Here is an 18,804-nt window from a genome sequence, read left to right on the forward strand (position 1 = left end):
CATTCAAGTCTGCATTCACCTAAGTGTGTACCTCACAAGCCTGTGCTCTCAAAGCAGACCATGGCCTCAAGTGGCTCCTGTGAAATCTGCAACCTGTAAGAAATGCACTGAATGCCAAATCCCAATCCCTTCTACCTGTGTGCTGGGCTTTGCACTCCAAGACATTGGTGGAACAGCATCACCCAGCAACAACTGCAGAAACAACAGATGTGAAGGGAAAAGCAGAAGGGAAGAGATGGTCAGTGATATGGAGGAACTGAAGGAACTTGCAACAACTTGATCTACTTCTTCACCTCATCTGTATCAAAGCTTTGAAAGGAGCATCTTCCAGTGACATCATGTTCAATTCATGTCTATGCAAAAAGTTGAGTCAACTTCACTCAAACCTGTCTGTTTATTATTCAAACAAGAATTAAACTGCTCAGAAAGAAGTTTGATCCCTTTGAACAGAATGACTGAATTCACAGCTCAGGTTAACACGTACAAAATATTTGAGACAGGGATTCATGTGGAGTCAGATTTGAAGCTCAAAATGTTTCAGTCACACCACTTCCCTGAAGTTCTACAAGAATCTTGCTTTGACTGAATTTCAAAGGAGATGGATGAAGAAAAGTAGGCAACTGATTACATAGTGTCATATATTTTTTCTGAGGTCTAATGACTAAAGACAGACATTTAAAATATGTTCTACTTCCAAGCATGTTCACAGACATGGAACTTAGTATCTGCCAAGGTCCCTCACCACAACAGTCTTCACATGATTACAACTCACTTGTGCTATTGCATTAATACTGAAATGTCTGTCATGCTTCCAGAAATAGCCCAACTAGACAGGCACACTTGCGGGGCAGGGGGATAATAAAAAATCTCAGTGCAGAACACCACAAACAAAACAAACTCCAAGCCCAAATTGCTTCTTAAAATACACTATTGTGCAGAGTTTTCATAGACTAAATAAGGTTATCTCATTTCATTATGGAGAAAAGATTACTTGGCTATATATGGTTTATACAGGCTAGGAGTAGGCATACAAATTAAATTCTATTAATCTCTGTTCATGGTAAGCTCTGCCATGCAAAAAATGTCTTTTTCATAAAAATTATCTTGGTCCCATATACAAGAGGAAACCATCTCATAAGTAGATATGGAGCACTTGCCAGTTCTCCTTAGAAGAGAAGTCATTAGTAGTTAAGGGATGCAGTCATCAACTTCTCAAGGCGGCGCCCAACAGAAAAGGGATCTAATTATCCCTAATATTTGGCTAGGAATTTTATTTGTATCTGCCAAAAAAGGGAGAATAATGGAATCAGCAAACAATAGGAGCGTTTGGGAAAATATTTCTTCCTGCTGCCAGAAAAACTAAAAACACACAGTAATGAAGATAGGAATCTCTTTCCGTCCATGGTCCACAGTAAAAGGCACATGAATCTAAAGAATGTTATCTTTAGAACTTTCCCCTACTTCTCCCCCTTGCCTTCCACATGCAATTTATCAGTTGTCAGTACATTTCAGACTGTCAGTTAGCCATAATAGCTTCTATATTTCTCTTTGTAATATTCAGAAATTAATCTATACATTAGGATGTAAAACACTAAAACGCTCTTTACTGATGAAATCTAAGAGAGCGTCAATCACAATGCTAGGAGAAGTAAAAGACAAATTGGATAGAAAATTTTTGAAGGATGCTATCAATCCAAGAAACAATTAAAGCGTGAGCCTTCTTCCACTGAGTTAATGTCAAAACTCCCACAGGCTTCAGAGACAAGGCTAAGCATACATTGGAGAAAAATCCTTGCAGTCACATGAGTTATTAAAACATTAAACATTAGATCCCATTTATGCAAGTCATTAAAATTCAACTTGTCAATCTTGCATGTGTTTCAGTTCTCCAGTACCACTTGCAAAGCTTAAGCTCCAAAAAAGCAAATGGTTTTAAGTAATGTAAAATGCTAATAAAAACTTTGACGGTATTTGTACTTCTGTAGACGTCTATTTTTGGAATATGAAAGTAACCTAAAGATTAGACCCCACAGAGAATTTCAAAAGCCCGAGCTTCAACAATATCTACATGAAGTAAATGTGACCAGGCAAGCATTCAGGCTTGATTCAGGCAAGCATTTCAATATATCATTAAAATCAGGCTTACGCTGAAGTCCTTTCCTTTTTTAACAAAAATACACAGGACTATGTTTTAAGTGCTTTGTTGAACTGAGGCCCAAGTTCTTATTTCCTTTATTTATCTTAGATACAAAATGGCTAAAGGAAGGGGTCAAATGCTGCAATAGATAGGTTATGGGTTTAAGGACACTGGAACTGCTGCTATGAATTGCCATGGGAAGAAAAAGGAAAGTAGTTTAATGATGGAAGTAACGGGAGGAATTCAGATAGTTTAAGATAAAGCTTAAACAACAGCCTCAAAGTCTTTTAGCTTATATATCCAATCTTTTCCCTGCCTGCTACAATCTTCCATCTTTCCAGCTTCTATGTTTTTTCAAGTAAAATCCTGAGAGAATGTGGGCACAAAACGATACAAAACGATAAGCAGAGAGACTAGATGAAAGCCACTGCAAGCAGACTGCAGGGAGCAGCCCCGCATTGTCAGGGGATGCACCAAATGATCTAATAAGGTTTTCATTTGGTCTCTAATTTCTACAAATCCACAGGTTTTTTTGCTGTCACAATACTTGCAAATGCACCAATTCTGAACAACTATGTCTAGTAACTAAGGAAACCAAATTCATTTTCGGGGAGCAATGGAGAATGAGACAGGCATATCTGCCTGCCCAAAGGTTTTTTTTCCCCTTCGGTGAAGTTCACCAGTGCCAGGATTCCACCTACAGATACTGGAAGACATTGTACAAAAGCAGTAGAGGAAGGCTTCTCAGAAACTCCATTCGTTGCCTCAGACATAAATAAGCTTTCCATGTTACAGTAATCCAAAACGTGGAATCTTTAATGATATAGTTCCTTAACAGGGCTTGGAATAGTACTGTACTCTGTCCTTTATTAAGTTGTGACAACACAAGAGAAGGAAGTCAGGTCATTATACACTCAGCTGATGCTCTTTGATAAAGCTGTTTTGCAGAAGGTCACAGATGTGCACTTTTGTATTGCAGAGGAGAATTAATTAAGAAACTAGAAGTTCATACTTTGGCCATCCCCAGATGTAAACACAGACTTATAAACAGGAGGATTTGCATTCCCTATTCCCTGCTCGAGCCTGCCCCCAGACTGCCAATAAACTTATCACCAGCACTATCTGAGCTGTGTTCCCAGCAACTCCAGAACAGAACTGGACTGTAAGGATGGATTTTTGATTACCAGCTTTTGAGAAGTCCCCTTCTTCAAAGCTGTGTGTGATTTAAAACAACTGTTTCATGTGGGAGGACAAAAATGCAGGTAATTTTCATATAGAGATAGACTAGAGACATGGGGGTTTGCAGATGAAGGAGAAAATGCAGGAAAAAAAACCAATTCCAAAGGGAAGGAAAAAAAAACCAACAAGTAAAATACAGAAACAGTAGTTTTCATTCCAAGCATTTGTACACACACAGAGGTGTAAAAAATAATGCATGCCCATTTAAGTCCTAGCTACCTTTCACAGATCTACTTACCTGAATCCCCCTGCAAATCTTAACTGGATACGGCATCCTCCACAGCCTGCTCTAAGACAGTACCTTGCACCTGCAGTTGTCCTGTCTTTTTAAACAGAGTCCCAGCAGAAAGGGTGAGTTTGTAGCTGAAGATAAAGTCAACTTCATGTTCCCCATACCAAGGTCACCTGGATGAGCATTTATGTAATTCAAATGATCCACAATGGCACAATATTTTTCATAAACACTATACAAAATGTTACTTCCCAAAACCATTAGTCAAGCAACTGAACAGTCCAATTTTAGCTAAAGTACAGATTTTTTTTTTGTTTGGATTTGGTTATTAAATCTCCTTAGAATAGGAAATAAAATATTATCCTGGTCTGTGCATTGGTATATTCAAATAAGACATTTCATTATCTCTGAAACCATTTTGGAAGGGTCAGTGTACGGGTATTGCACTATTAGATAGGTCTGGAAGTTTTCTGATCAAGCACCCAAATCTGAACTTGCTCAGAAACTTACGAAGGGGACACAGCAGGATCATCCATACACACAAGTAGCACACTCCTGGGTAAGTCTTTACCCAGTCTTAGTGCAAAGGGCTGGCTGAATTTTTCCAGCTGAAGAGTAAGTACCTTTTTCAGGCTACACTCAGGGTAAATATGTGCAAGGTAGCTAAGAGATGTCTGTCTTTTTAATGAAATGCAAACATTTTAATCACCATTTGTCTTCATACCTACAGACAACACACCCAAATAAGTAAATTGCTCTATGTTAGCATTATGTTTAAGTATGATAAAACACACAAAAAGCAGGCAGTAGGACTGCTTAAGCTTTACCAAAGTTTATCTGAAGACTAAAATTCAAATGCTGCAAATAAATGAATTGTCGATGCACCTACTTTAACAGAACTGCACAGAATAGTGTAGAACGCCTTTCAATGGTCTAATTTACCCATCAACACAAAAGGAGTTTATTTCATTAACTTCTGTTAACCCTTAGTGGAATGTCAACAACGAGTTTTGTACCTATTTCAAGTATTTCTTCCTTGTGTTCTCAATGTTTATTCAGGGTGTATACTGAAGGACAGGGAATACGAGAGATACATTTTAAGCTCTTCAATCTAAATCCTACTTTCTGGCTTCCTGCCTCTTTCCTAAATATTAAAACAAACGACTCATTTCTTTAAAACCTTCTTACTAAAAATAGTTGGTTGGACTGCTTAATTGTGTTAGCTGAAACACAAACATACGAAAAGGAAAGGGTTTTGTAGGAAAAACATTGAAGAGAAAAAAAAAAAAAAAATCAGATTTCATCTGGCCTTCCCATCATCACTTAGAGAATTGTTTTGTAGTTACATCATCAGGAAATAAAATACTATCCTCTGAGGACCCCGACTCTTTACAGAAGGAAAAAAAAAAGAAAGGCTCGAAGTTCATATCACTCTCTGAGGAGTTCAGCTAAATTCACATTTTTTGTCATATTAAAAAAAACAAAGTAAGAAAAAAAGAAAAATCTCCCTTAGAACAACTAATTAAAGAAGATGACCTTGAATTTAATTTTTCCCCTCTCAAATTCTAGGCTGCAAGACTAAGTGGAAAACATTGTAACTAATCAGCTAACAACTTCTAACGACTTTATTATCAATAATAGAAAGGAACTGCCCTAACCCAAACCTTCCGCACATTCTTCTTGGCCATGAACTAGTAGACAAATGAAATATTTCACACAGTCCTGAGCGTCAGCTGGAGCCAGAACACATTAATAAGCTTTCTAAGTTCTGGCTATCACTAAAGTACACCAGTCAGACACGACGAGTCTGCACAACACGGAGTGCCTTATATGGCAAGGCAATGACGTAATGCTCCATAGGCTTGGGGCATGCAAAGAGCCTATCTCTCATTGTTTAGTGGGACTGCTGGAATGCTCACATCTCTGATGCTACAGCTGAACGCCTCACACCATGGAGCAATAGCTGACCCAGGATTTCTATAGTCCAGGAGCGCAAGGTAAGGGAGAGGGTGGGAAGCAAGCTTCTTCTGGCAAGCACTGGCGCTTCTTGCTTTTTCCTATTGAGATGCTTTTCTTATAAAAAGTCGCTTCCAAAAATAGGGGTGAGAACTGAGAAACAATGAAATACCCCAAAACAGCACCAGGAAATCTAGAAGATGTCTGGTTACTCGGAAGTAGGATGACTATTTCAAGCATTAAAAACTGTTTTTTGAACAATTCCTACAGAGCCAACAGATAAGGAATTAATTTAATGTTAAAGAAGGAGGTAGTTATGAATGACACACACTTTCCAAATGGTCGGATAAAATCATGACTGTATTTAAAGCTGTGGAAAGAGTCCAACTGTATTGTAATATATTAGGTAGAGCTACTGCCTCTTTATGCGGCATTTATATGCATATGCTATGTATTAGTAGACATGTATGCACATATGTCTCTAAGCATTTACTATACTTTTGAACAACTTTTACTGTAGTTTACAGAGGGATGTATAAATTGCCACAAACATTACTTTGCAATAAGATTATGCTATGTCTGAAAGAAACAATTGTAACTAGTTTAATTACTAACAAACTTTTCAACTCCTACACACTGCTTCCCTCTTCTGTGTCTTGTGTGCAAGTGTCAAATCACAAGAGGACAGAACTGTCAGATTTTGATGAAAAAAACTTTAAATCCTGATCAATCAGACAAATGATAAGGTTTTCAAAATCAGAAAACCCACTGGTCTCTTCGAGGCTTATTCTACAAGATGCTGAACAGTATTGCAGTTATTAACTCCAAAAAACAGAGAACGGAAAGCAGTTCTGATGAAGCACTAAGCCCCTTGAAAGATTAGACCTTAGTGTGTTTATAATTCACATCTGCATAGCATACAAAACTACACTGTCCTCTCCCTTGATTAAGGACCAAACCCTGTCAAATCCTTGTTTATAGGAACAACTGCAATTAAGTCAATTGTACTGTCCTACTTGCAAATTCAGACTACTAAGCATTGCTCTTCAGAGCCTTATTTAAAATGCTAGTAATTTAAAATGTTAGAAAAGTTAGACTCCTTAAGACCTTTAAAATCAAACTCTTCTTAAAAGTAAAACGTGTTTTTGTTGTATGTTTTTATTTTCCTTAATATGAAATCAAATCAGCATTAAATGTTAGGACAGCAGAAAGGGCTTTTTTCCCCCCTTCATTTGATGTTTTAAATCCTGCAAAATTCTTGATCAAGTATATATTTAAGAAAAATCAAAGCTGAGACAATTATATGCATTGCTGTACTATCAAGCATACACGGATTTAGAGACTGAGTCAAAATATCATGTGTTAACATTTTTGTGACTTTTTTTTTGCTTTAAAAAACAAACAAACATTAAGTAGTTATTTTTCACATGCATCTAAAAACTTAAATATATAAAGAGACATTTAATTTCAAAGATTATTCAGGTATTTGTGTATTATTAACCTTGGCATTTGGATAAAGGTAACATCCATGTTTCCAAGACAATCTTTCTTGTAACAAGCAAAGTTTACAACTCTGTTGATGCCTTGAGTCTGCTTGGCTATAGAATTAGGGAAGAGGGCACTGCATATATATATAGAATGAAAAGAATCCTAGCAACCAGAACAAATACAAGTTTATAGTAGAAAACTAATACCCCAGATCAGTATCCTAATCCTTACAATGTCTTCTGCTCATTATTCTGTCATATCTGCAGACTTGCAACCTATGTCCTAGCATTTTTAGATCTCTTTCCTGATAAATGATTACTTGGTTTCCTACAAATTCTATATTCAGTGGATTTAATAACAAATACATTGTCAAGTTATGAAGTGGAAAAGTTAGCTACGTTATGAAAAGATATGTCACGAACCAAAGTTAAGTAACAGACCTCAAAAAATGTGTCTGAGTAAAAAGGCTAAGCTGAAGTCAAAAGACTACAATATGATGAAGAAAAAATATTCATAGAAATGCAACACATGGAATAAACATATATATTTAATAAAGGCAGTAACTAGGAAAAAAAAAAGCCTACCCATAAGTAAGAGACTATTTCAGCTCCCCCAAATCCAACAGAGGAGGGTAACACTTATCATTAATTACTGCTTTAGCAATATCCAAAGTACCATCTGTACAGTGAACGTTGATAGCCTAATACAAATCATAACATCTATCAAAAGCCAGAAGAACACTATTTCCCCATAGTCTGTCTTCCTTAGATCGAAAGGGAAAACATTCTTCACTTAACACTTAGAAGATCAATTTTGCTCTCATTTGTACTGGTAAAAGTCCAAAATAATTAGACTGAGGTATAATGATTAAAACATCTCACTGTTGTTTCCCCCCCACCCTCAGCATTACACTCCTTTGTTTTATCAGATTTCTTAATATGTATTGAGACTATCCAATTTTAAGCAATTAAAATGTTAGCTTGCATCACTTAACAGTAAAAGACAGTAAAGAAAAAGAATTATCACATAATTCAGTCTTCCACAATTGCATTTCTTCACTCACATTTCTTTTTATAGGAACTTTTTACAACATCCAATGTTAAAAGAAAGCATTTTAAGAACAAGTATATCCTCCAGAAATGAAAGTCAACTTCCTATAAAACTGCATTGACCCTTTGTTCCTTCCCCGTCACTTCCCTTCTCTCCACTGACAAACGCTGCGTAACTGCTGATAGTAGAATTTTTAGAGATTTGACCCAGAAGACCAAAGGATATAATTTACGCTTATTTTATTTTCCCCATCAGTACGAGTAAAAATCAAGTTATTGCTTGATTTTTGCTGAGTAACAGCACTTCCATATTATTTACCTAATACTGTGATGAATTATCACATTTGCCATTGTCATGGGATAAAAAAACAGCTTGGTTTTACTCCCAATGAGTTTCCCCTTTGTGGCAGTTATTAAAAGGCTAGCACTTTTCTTCAGGAAAAATTCTCTACCAGGTGCAGTTTGGCATGGGCAAGTGAGCAGCCACTGCTCCTCTGGACCTCTCCTGCAAACAGCTTCTCTCAAATCCTGGGTGTGGTATTACCTGAATACAGTTCATTACAGAAGTAATTAAAATATCTAAGTCAGAGAAGCAATTAAAATATCTAAGTCAGAGAACCCTAAGGAGTTTACAATGTCGGAAGACCTATCTTAAAAAAGCATCCTATAAAATTTTAGTTCTGACTCATCAATAGTACTCCCCTTAATACTTTAGCCTGTCATCAAGTTGATTTGAGCTTAGAAACTATGCCTTACCAATAAAAATAAATTATTTTTAATTGCTTAGGTTTGTTTTTCTCATATTGAATGGATTCTGCCACGGCATCCTTGAGGTTTATGTTGAGCATTTTTGAAGTGGTTGAAAGCTTGGTTAGTTCAACCATTCACTAAACTCTACTACTCAGATCCAAGAGGGTGAGCGGCATTGCTGAAAAATTCTAAATACAGTGCTCAGTCTAGTGATTTAAGTGAAGTAATGGACGTTTTGAGTCTTAACACCTCTCAGTATGTTATGCTGATTTTGAGGTTTGCTGCCTTTTCTGTCAGCGAGACAAAAATCACTTTGATTGCATGTCCAGGGCACCATGTTGTTTCTGGAAGGTCAGTAACAGCACTCGTGCTGATGGACCAACGAAGCACGCTCGGGCATTCACAGATTACTTTCCTCAAGTGTTCACAAATTCAAGGAAAATATATTTGAAGATTTTCTGTGGCAGTCTGTAGCCTCTAGTTAAAAACAGTACAAAAACAACACCTCCCAAAGCACTGCCTCCGCACCAGAACAACAGAACTGAAGTGACAGTGAAGAGGTGAATGTTCATGCAATAAATGAATGCTAGCTGAGCAAACATCCAGCGACATCATTGTATAACCCTCCTTTAATAACAAAATGGAAAGCTTGAGGGTGAAAGTTCAAACCAACCTTGCTAAACAACATTTCAACACAACTCAAAGCCCTGCAACCTTGGTCATTCAAGTTGATAAATGCACATGCTTTTTGCCTGTTGCAGAAGTCACCCTTTCTGCTACAGCTCATCGTGCGTATCATGATGATGTAACACAACTGCTTAACTTCAGCCTCGAGCTGGGCAGGGGAACTATGGACGACCACCAGAGAGTGGCTGCTGATGTAAATAAGCAGAAGTTGAGCCATTTTGCTTCACACTGCATGCTTAAAGAAGCTGAGCAACCAGAGCCCACAACCACCTAACTGCTCATGCTCAAGCTTCAACAAACCTTTACAGATGTACTTCAGGTAGGGTACACAAAGCTTCAGTGAACAGAACTGAAAATGTGGATGAAAAAACAAAAAAACTTCTGACAAGAAAAACATTAATCTTGCATACACTTCAGGGATGTGAAACAATGCATCAACCAGATTTCACTGTCCTTTATAGGCTTCCAAAGGCCTGGGAAGGAACACAACAATGGCACTTAAAAGAAATGATAGGTTAGAGTTCTTAAAGATCTGCCTTAAACCTAATATTCAAAGCAATTTCTTTCAAATTCATTGCAAAGAGTGGATTTAAAACTTTGTCTTTTTTATTGGAGACACAAAGCTTATCTAGTGTTTGCATAGCAACTACTGCAATAAGAGCATAAGAGAAAGAGGAAAAATTTAAAAAATGAAGCTGCACGTTGCTACTACCATGAGAAAAAACACACAAGATTGGCTGTTTCAAGATGGAAAGTAATGCACTCATAAAACTCACATTTTAATTACATATTGGATTTTAGCACATGGACAAAACCATGTTAGAGAAAGTATAAGCTGACTGAATTCCATCAACTTTTTATGGATTTAATCAATATTCTGGTAAAATCTGCATAACTTTCAGTCATTAAGTCAAGTTATGAAGAAAACTAGGAAATTTTATCACCATTAAGCTCAGCTTACCTGAAACTAATGTCACATACCACATTCCCAAATATGATTCTATTCTACTTAGCTACATAGAGATTTCTCAGAAGAAGCCTAATAAATGCCACAGTTGTTTTTGTTTTCAACTTCAAAATGCTCCCCCCAGTCAAGCACATTCCCAGCCTCAGTAGAGCCATTCTGTTTCAGATCCCTACCCAGAAAAGAGGAAAGTGAATTATATGAGCCTAATTTTTTTTTTTTTTAATTTTGGTCACTTGAACCTGGGGGTACAAGAGGTGCAACAGGGGCAGCCAAACACTGACCTAAATATCTGAAATCCAATGCTGAACATACTAACTTGGATGTAGGAATGTGGAAAAAAAAAATGCAATTTGTTAATGCGAAAAATTTTCTTAACTTGCAAAATAGTACCATATATTCTTTCATATAAGGAGAAAAGTCTTTTCACTAGCAGCCCATGTCATTCCCAAATTAAATACTGAATTGGCTCCAATGAAAAGGCCACCATGAACCTTGGCAGGGTTAAAACTTCTCCTAAAATACGTTTTTCTAAAAACATATCTAATATACGAATGGGTATGTGCATTTGCTTGCATATGTGTAAGCAGAGCAGGGGGATAAAAAGCCTCGCGAAGTCAGCAAGTACAGCTTCAATATAGGTCAATTCAAGATAGATAAAATAGGCTGCCTAGGAGGGTGGCGCGGAGACACCAACCAGTGGAGAATGTTTAGGCTTGTGCTAGGAGGTGCACACATTGATTCCCTTTTGGGAAAGAAGCAGACAACAGCTGACAAGAATCTTCAAGCTTACATATTTTGCTAACTGCTATAAAGGAGGAGGAAAGAAAATGTAGCATGGTATACAAAGGAGCGGCCACTTTGGAAAGTGACTGCCTACCCTTGCTTTGTTCCCATTCTGTGCTTAGAGCTCTAGATGTTTACTGCCATCCTTGTAAATAGCAAAATTCTCCTATTTCAATCAGGATTAACTGGCTGGGGGGAATCAGAATTTGACAAGGTAATATACTGTAACCTGTAAATGACCCTCTCATATACCTAGACTAATGCAGTTAACCAAACAACTAGCAAGTTCTGTCTAGAGATAATTGTGTCTTTTTATTTTCAGCATTTGAAACCATGTCATAAAATAATGATAAAAGCTAAAATGTATTACATCAGAAATACACTATACATGAAAGCATGCTACAGCTCCTTCATTTTCAGAGTGACATCTGAAAATAGGAAAATATAACCTAAACATCACAGACCATCAGCTAAGAGGCAAGAAAAGAGATCAAATAGGGCATGTAGCCAAATGCCTTCAGTCACATAATGATACTGAGTTATAATTCAATTTGGGGTACAATAACGAGGTAGAAAATGTTTGACTGAATTAACAGTTGTTTGAAGAACAGGGAACACTTGAAGTCTAAAAGTCTTCATATGAAGGGGCAAGGGAAGCATACATGCACATGATCCTCCTCTTTCCTAAAAAAGCCTTTTTTCTCTGACAGTTTTTGAAAGGCAGAGAAAGAAAACTGGAAAACAACAAAAGATGGAAAAAGTAAGTACCTCTCTTGGCTTTAGGAAGACTGTTCAGACCAATTTTAAGAGAATTTAAGAAACCATTGGTCACAGAATAGCTAGAACTAGTTAAATCCACTTTTTCATCCTAACAATTTAAGGTCTTTTCCCAAGAAATAGAGAAACATTCATTTTCCAAAGCAAGCAACAGTTACTCCAGCTGCTGAACACACATGCAAGTAGCTTCAAAAAAAAAAAAAAGCACACTGATTCTAGATACAAACTGGTATTGGCACTCTGAGTAGACATATGAATAAAGGACCCGATTTTCTTTTCTGCTTAAGCAGGGTATTTGATCTTTAACGCAGTGAACTACCAAGGCTGCAGAAGAACAGAAAGTCTTACTTCAACGCATCCTAATCAACAGGTCTGAGAGTAAAAGATGTTCTTTAGTTAAACAATTCATCACAGGTGAAGAGGCTACTTAAATTATTATTTGTTAATTAAATTGTTATTTAAATATGTGAATTAAATCTATGAAGTAAACCTTGGTTAGAACTATAACAATTAAAAAAATTCTCAGACTATCACCTTTAGCTCTCCACTGTAGCTTCCTATCCTGTAGTCTAAAATCACGTGTTAGTCCTTTTTGAAGAGGATCAGTTTGGAGAAACCATGTAAAATTAAATCCTGAAGAAGAGCACCTATGCTAAGGATTAACACACTTTAAACAAACATGCATTGACTTTGAATCTTTAGATGATTCACCAAGTGCTCCCAGGCCAATGTGGCCCTAGGTCCTACTGAGACAAGAGAAAACGCAAGTTCCAAACATCCCACACTTCAAGTCCCAACACATTCAGCTATAAAAGACATACAGCAAGACATTTAGCAGGATTAGGACAGATAGCAAGAAAGTGAATTATCTCCCAGGTAGCAAAGTCCCCAGAACTACAGAACTTCAATATCTAGAACTGTACCCAGAAGCAATTTGTAATCCATCGGAATTAGTTTTAATACAATTTCTGAAGGTCACGTACTGCAAAACAGGAAACTAGCAGCATTCTTTATCGCTTGTAGCTTCAAAGCCATCTTTAGCTAGTTAACCATGCTGCAATGCATTGCTACAACCTCTCTTTCACCTGTGTCCTCCAAGATTAAGTGCTGGCCAAGTCCGCCTTAGAGAAAATGGACACCCTCACATTATCAGGTCTGCAGGAAAAAGATGCATATTTAGCTTCAAAGTGAAACCTCTGTTTGATATTAGTGTTACTACTGCTCTTATTACTTCCAGTCTTGGCTACCAGAAAAAGTTGCAACTGTATCAGCAAACTTGATTAAAGTCTTTTGCCTATTCGGAAAAACTCAACTACACTGCCTTCATGCAACCTTGCATCAAGGAAACTTTCAGTATCTCACGCTAAATTTGCAATAACAATTAAGGTTCATATTTTCTGCCAATAAAAGGAATAGTGTGCCACCCAAGCCCAGTCTTCAAACACTCAGAGTTTATTATACACGTACACAGAGCTACTTCAGGAAGTAAGCACACCAGAAAAAGGGCTTTCTTTTGTCTTAGGATGTATGTATATAATAAGGATTTTATGGATATGAACAGGACCCTCAAGAATTCATGGAATTTTATCCTCCTGCACAGGAGTAACACCACCTCCATCATTCCGGAGGAATGTTTGTCCAATTGTTTTTAACTAGCCCCATTTCTCCAAATGATGGCAAACTCTCAGTCTTCCCAGACAGTCCCAATCAGTACTGAAGTACCTTTATTTAACTTACAGTGTTTAATCTATGTGGTTCTAATCACAATTTCAGTACATAAATTCTTGTCATATGCACTGAGTGTGTGGAGAACACACTAAAGTTTGCAGCCGACTTCCACCTGTCTAAAAGCAAGCGGCCACTGTATGATCGAACCGCTTACCCAGGACTGGCAGCAATGAGGAGGATGTCTTCAGTTCAGCAAAGGAAGCGTGCATGGCACTATGGAAAGTTCTAAATTTTACCACTGCTGATGACTGATAATATACAAATAAGGCCATGGTTAGCGTAAGAGATAAGCATAGTGCCTATTCTGCCCATGAATGAAAATGTGGCCCCAGACATTTATTTCTATATAAAACGTGTGTTAAAATTGTTTTAGAGAACATCCAGTTCCTGTAAATGTTATGGGAAAATGACATTTACGACTAACCAGTCTCCTCTGAATAACATGATGTGTTTTTGTTGGCTGAGTGCCATTTTCTGTCATACCAAAAATATTAACTAATTGAAGTTAAAAAAAGTTTGTATGAATTAGATCCTTGCACAATCATGCCCAGTTCTGGTCAAGACAGCAGCACTAGCACTGCCCCAGGTGAATCAGATACCAGAAAAGCACCTATTCTCCCAGCTGCCCCCCAGAAAAAGCATCCATAAAACAGAGGTCCACCTTGAACCTACACACTATGATGTTATATACAGAATTAAAAAAACCACAATCAAATTAGACAGGGTTTATCTATTGAAATTGCTTAAAGAAAACTCAGATTGTTCTCTTAATCTAAAACAAGTATTATCATTAAACTGAAAAGTGTAAAAAGATGACTTAAGGGTTACAAACTTATACAGAGCTGAAGCAACTGACTCATTCAAGGAATCAAAATGTCTGCAAACTCCTCAGTCACTTGAAGTACGCAGATTAAATAGCCGAGACAAAAACTCAGCCCTCCAACTATTACACTTCCATCAACAGTAAATACAGCATGGCAGTGATAACTAAGTAGTATTTGCCTCGTACAAACTAAACACACATGGCTATGGTAATCAGTGCTAGTAACAGCCTGACCAGAAATTTCCAGAACGTGGGCAAGCTAGACTCCCTTCTTTGTGCCTAATCTTCCCAAGGGGAATGAGGGGAAAGCAGGCAGGGCTCTAAAAGACAGCTTCAGGAGCTCAATTAACTCCTGCTACAATTTTTCACTTGCTAAATCCCAGCAGTAGGCTGCAATGATAATGATTACTGGTACTAACACTCCAAACAGACAATGCAAACACATCCACCTGCCCATGGAGGGGAAAAAAAAAATAATGGAAGAACGCTGTCCTGTTTATCTCTGCAGTTTTATAACACTGGTGATTTTAAAAACAGCTCAATAACTGTGGTCAAGCAATAATGTTCTAGCAGTAATGCTTATAGTATACATTTAGAACAAAACTCAGGTTCATAAAGACACAGGATCTCTCCATCAATTTAACTTGTTATCATGCAATATCAAACATCAAATCATCAAATGCAACCATTTCAATGACACTGCCATTTAAAAATCACAAATTATAAAAAGCAATAGTTGTCTTGGTTTATTTTGCGCAGTTACCATCATATTAAAACCTCTTTGGGTTAATATTAATTCTCAAAATAATCTGTTACAGTAAGTCAACCCTGCTTTTCCATTTTAATAAATCTGAAGTTCAGGCACAAAATTTTACTTGTTAAAGATGAAGAAAACACAAAAGCAGGACCTGGATTAGTAACTGAGAAGTTCTGCCTCATTCTTGTTGCTTTGACCCCTGTACCACATCTCTTGTGGTTCATCTTTCCATTTCCTTCTGAAAGCTTTCCATCTGCAAAACTATAATTTCCTGGCTGACGTAAATTTGAAGAGTTCCAAATTCTGGTGTTGCATCTGAAATTACTTGCATTATTTCCGACTTTACAGGCAGTGTGGAGAGAGGGTGAGAGAGACGTGGGGCGGGGAATGAATATGCACTATGGTAACATGAAAAAATCCCAAACTACTAACCAACAAAACCCAAGTCGTATTCCTGTGAGCTGGTGAAGTTATTGATGCATTTAGATTCAGAACAGAAGAGGATTAACAGTCACACTACATGCACAATTATACACCATTGAAATGCCAACAGTAATAGATACTGACTTCAAAGAATAACTGAAATAGCTGTTAAATCTAGAAAGAGGAAAGAAGAAAGAAGAGTGCATCTCAAAAACAGTGACACATCAAAGTCCAGCTCATAGTTCATTGTGCCATGTTTTCTAGTAGCTGAACTCTGGGACCCAGAGTATTTAAGGCCAACTTCAAGTAAAGCTCATTCATATTGTAGTCCTGTCAGGCCAGCACTCATTTACAATTGTTTTTCAGGATATGCAGTCAAGAAAAAAAAATAAAAACAAAACAAAAACCTGCCAACAATTTAATAGGCTAGCAACTTCTTCACTCCCACCTGAAAGTCCTGCACCTTCCTATCATAATCTCAGACGTTGCAGATGGCTACCATTACAAGATTAGAAATAAACAGACAGAATTAATAACTATCACACTGCACATTCGAACACTTACTGCCACAGAAAGCATTAATACTTTTTACACAAGACTGATGTTTTGATAGGTGATTTCCAAGAACATTTAGATATGAGAAGAATATAATTCAAGACAAAATTGTTTTCTTAAATTGAGGTTTCATGATAAAACAAAACTGAATTTTAGTGCTGAATTAAAATTACTCCAACTAGAAGTGAATGTTAATCCAGTCTTAAATCTCAAATTAACCAAATTTTTAATTTGTTAAAAATTTCTCATGCCATTTACTGTCACCAAATTTACACAGGATTTCACAACATTTATGAGTGCCAATATCGCTATATCACCAGGAAGAATTTTCAGCAGCTTAGTAGTTGTGAAATCATGGTCACAAACAACGTTACTGTTCCAGATTAATTAATTTTTAAAAGAATATATTGTCTGCGTATGTTTACTCAGCATCACAGCTAAATACATCTGGTTATCCATTTGAAATTTTGCCCAAGTTAACCTAGAACTGGCAACACCATCATATATGACTTTTATTTAGACTTGTAAAGCAAGTCAGCATTTTAAACATCAGATAAAACAATGATTACTCTGTGGTAGTTTGTGGAGTAATAAGCAGAATTCACACCCCCCTCATTAAAAGACCTCATTTTATAAAATAAATGTCCTTATCAGGAAATTTGCCTTACACACAGTCTCTTGCAGTTGAGACACCCTTTGTGGAGGCTTGCATCCTAGTATAAACTAATGACTTAAAATATACATATGTAAATAACATACTGGAAAACAAATTTTAAAATAAGTGTTCGCATTCAGTTGGGAAGTGCTGACTGATTCAGATAAAGCCAACAGATTACACAACAGCTATGGTATGTGGTTGCTGCTGTAATTTCAAAGGCTTTTGACTTTCTTTATGACGGGGGGGAGGGAAGAAGCATCAATAAAGATAATAGGGAGCCATAAAAGTAGCTATAACATATGTCTTCATAAAAACTACACATCAATAAGTAAAATTGTAGGCAAAGAGGGGGGAAAAAAAAAAGCATAGCTACCCCAAGACCAGAAAGCCATTTTAACAACCCAAGTTTTGTTGCCATAAATTGTGGAAGGCACAGACAGACTGGCCTTCTTCCAAAAATAAATATTTAACTTCACTGGTGTAAAAAATTACAACAACTTGTAAGATTTACCAGAAATGATGAAGCATGTTTCTTCTCTTATTAAAGGCCAAACCATGGCTTATTGCTAACTGGGAAGAATGCCTCAGACAAAGAGGCATGACTTCATCTACTTTTAAAAGCTTTCAGCTTAGTGTTTTTATTTGCATTATACAGGGGGAAATTCAAGCATTTGTCCAAAAAGTTTAGAAGCAAGTCTCCCTCATGTTATAACCTGTAGAACCTCTAGTAAGCCACGTCTTTTACCTGGGGAAGGGTGAAAAGCACATGAGCTAGATATAAATATGTATCTTTATGATTTACCAAAAAAAAAAAAAGGTCACAGACATTCAAAATCTCAGTCATTTCTGCAGAATGATCTGATAAAAATCAAGATATTGATATTGATAAGGTGTATATTAAAATCTCCTCACTGCTTTGGTGGAAGCAATGATAGAAGTAAAGCTTCACAAACCAACACCTATTTCACTTGCATCCTTAAAGAACACAGCCTTTTCTAAAGTTATCATTACAAGATTGCTTAAAGAAAAAAAAAGTCATTGTTTTTATTCTTATTATTCTAAGAATAATGATTCATTCTAGAACAAACTAAAAAATTAAAAAAATAAGGGTCTTGCAGTCTCAGTCTCCCATGCTTTCTTTAATTTCCCTGAAACTCAAAGGAAAAGCAGCCCCCTTAGAATCCTGCAAAAACATAAATTAAACAACATTGATGTAATAGAGGTCCCCCCATGACAACTGAAAACGCCACTTAAAGACAAAATGATATCACATGACACCAAGACAACAATGAACTGTTTTGGGAGTCCCCACGTCTTGTAGAGAACACATAGGCATTATGTTGCTAAATATAATGTAGTGTAGCTGGAGCGATATGCACTTAGAAAAAAACCCTGGAAAACAAGACAACATGATTGAATGCATGGTATTAATACCAAGAAGCTATAGTATGCATACTGAGGAAAGCAATTACAATGAGCAGAGGAGAGCTGACAAATACAATTTCTTTAAGGAAATAAAAAAGCAGGCAACTGGTATTGCAAACATGTACGATAGTAAGCCCAATAAAGCAGTCATTTATAACAGAAGCTCTGAAGAAAAAGTAATAAGACACTGCCCTGACTCTGTTTAACTACCTAACATTCATGTTCATAAAAACAATTTCCAATGCCTGTTTTTGCTGGCCTGGATTCAGAAAGGGTTCTTGCAGTCCTATGAAGTCAACTGCTTGGAATTATCTGTGAAAGCTTTGCCTAAATGATATACCTACCTTTGCCTAATGTGAAATTACATGAT

The 18,804-nt window shown here is 36.9% G+C and overlaps 2 protein-coding genes across 6 annotated transcripts in view; one reads left to right on the forward strand and one right to left on the reverse strand.

The window, feature by feature from the left end:
* CMSS1 (cms1 ribosomal small subunit homolog) overlaps window positions 1-18,804 on the reverse strand; it is a 247,938-nt gene that overhangs the window by 203,193 nt on the left and 25,941 nt on the right. The gene's annotated exons all lie outside the window — the stretch shown is intronic.
* The window catches only part of FILIP1L (filamin A interacting protein 1 like), a 214,444-nt gene that overhangs the window by 171,737 nt on the left and 23,903 nt on the right, over window positions 1-18,804 (forward strand). The window contains exon 7 of one of the 2 annotated variants that reach the window (XM_075167843.1): window positions 11,999-12,048. The exons of the other annotated variant lie outside the window; for it this stretch is intronic. The gene's annotated coding sequence lies outside the window, so the exon portion shown is untranslated. The remainder of the gene's footprint in view (window positions 1-11,998; window positions 12,049-18,804) is intronic. 2 annotated transcript variants of the gene reach the window in all.

The sequence above is a fragment of the Calonectris borealis genome, chromosome 1, assembly GCF_964195595.1.
Source record: "Calonectris borealis chromosome 1, bCalBor7.hap1.2, whole genome shotgun sequence".
In the NCBI taxonomy this organism is placed as follows: domain Eukaryota; kingdom Metazoa; phylum Chordata; class Aves; order Procellariiformes; family Procellariidae; genus Calonectris; species Calonectris borealis.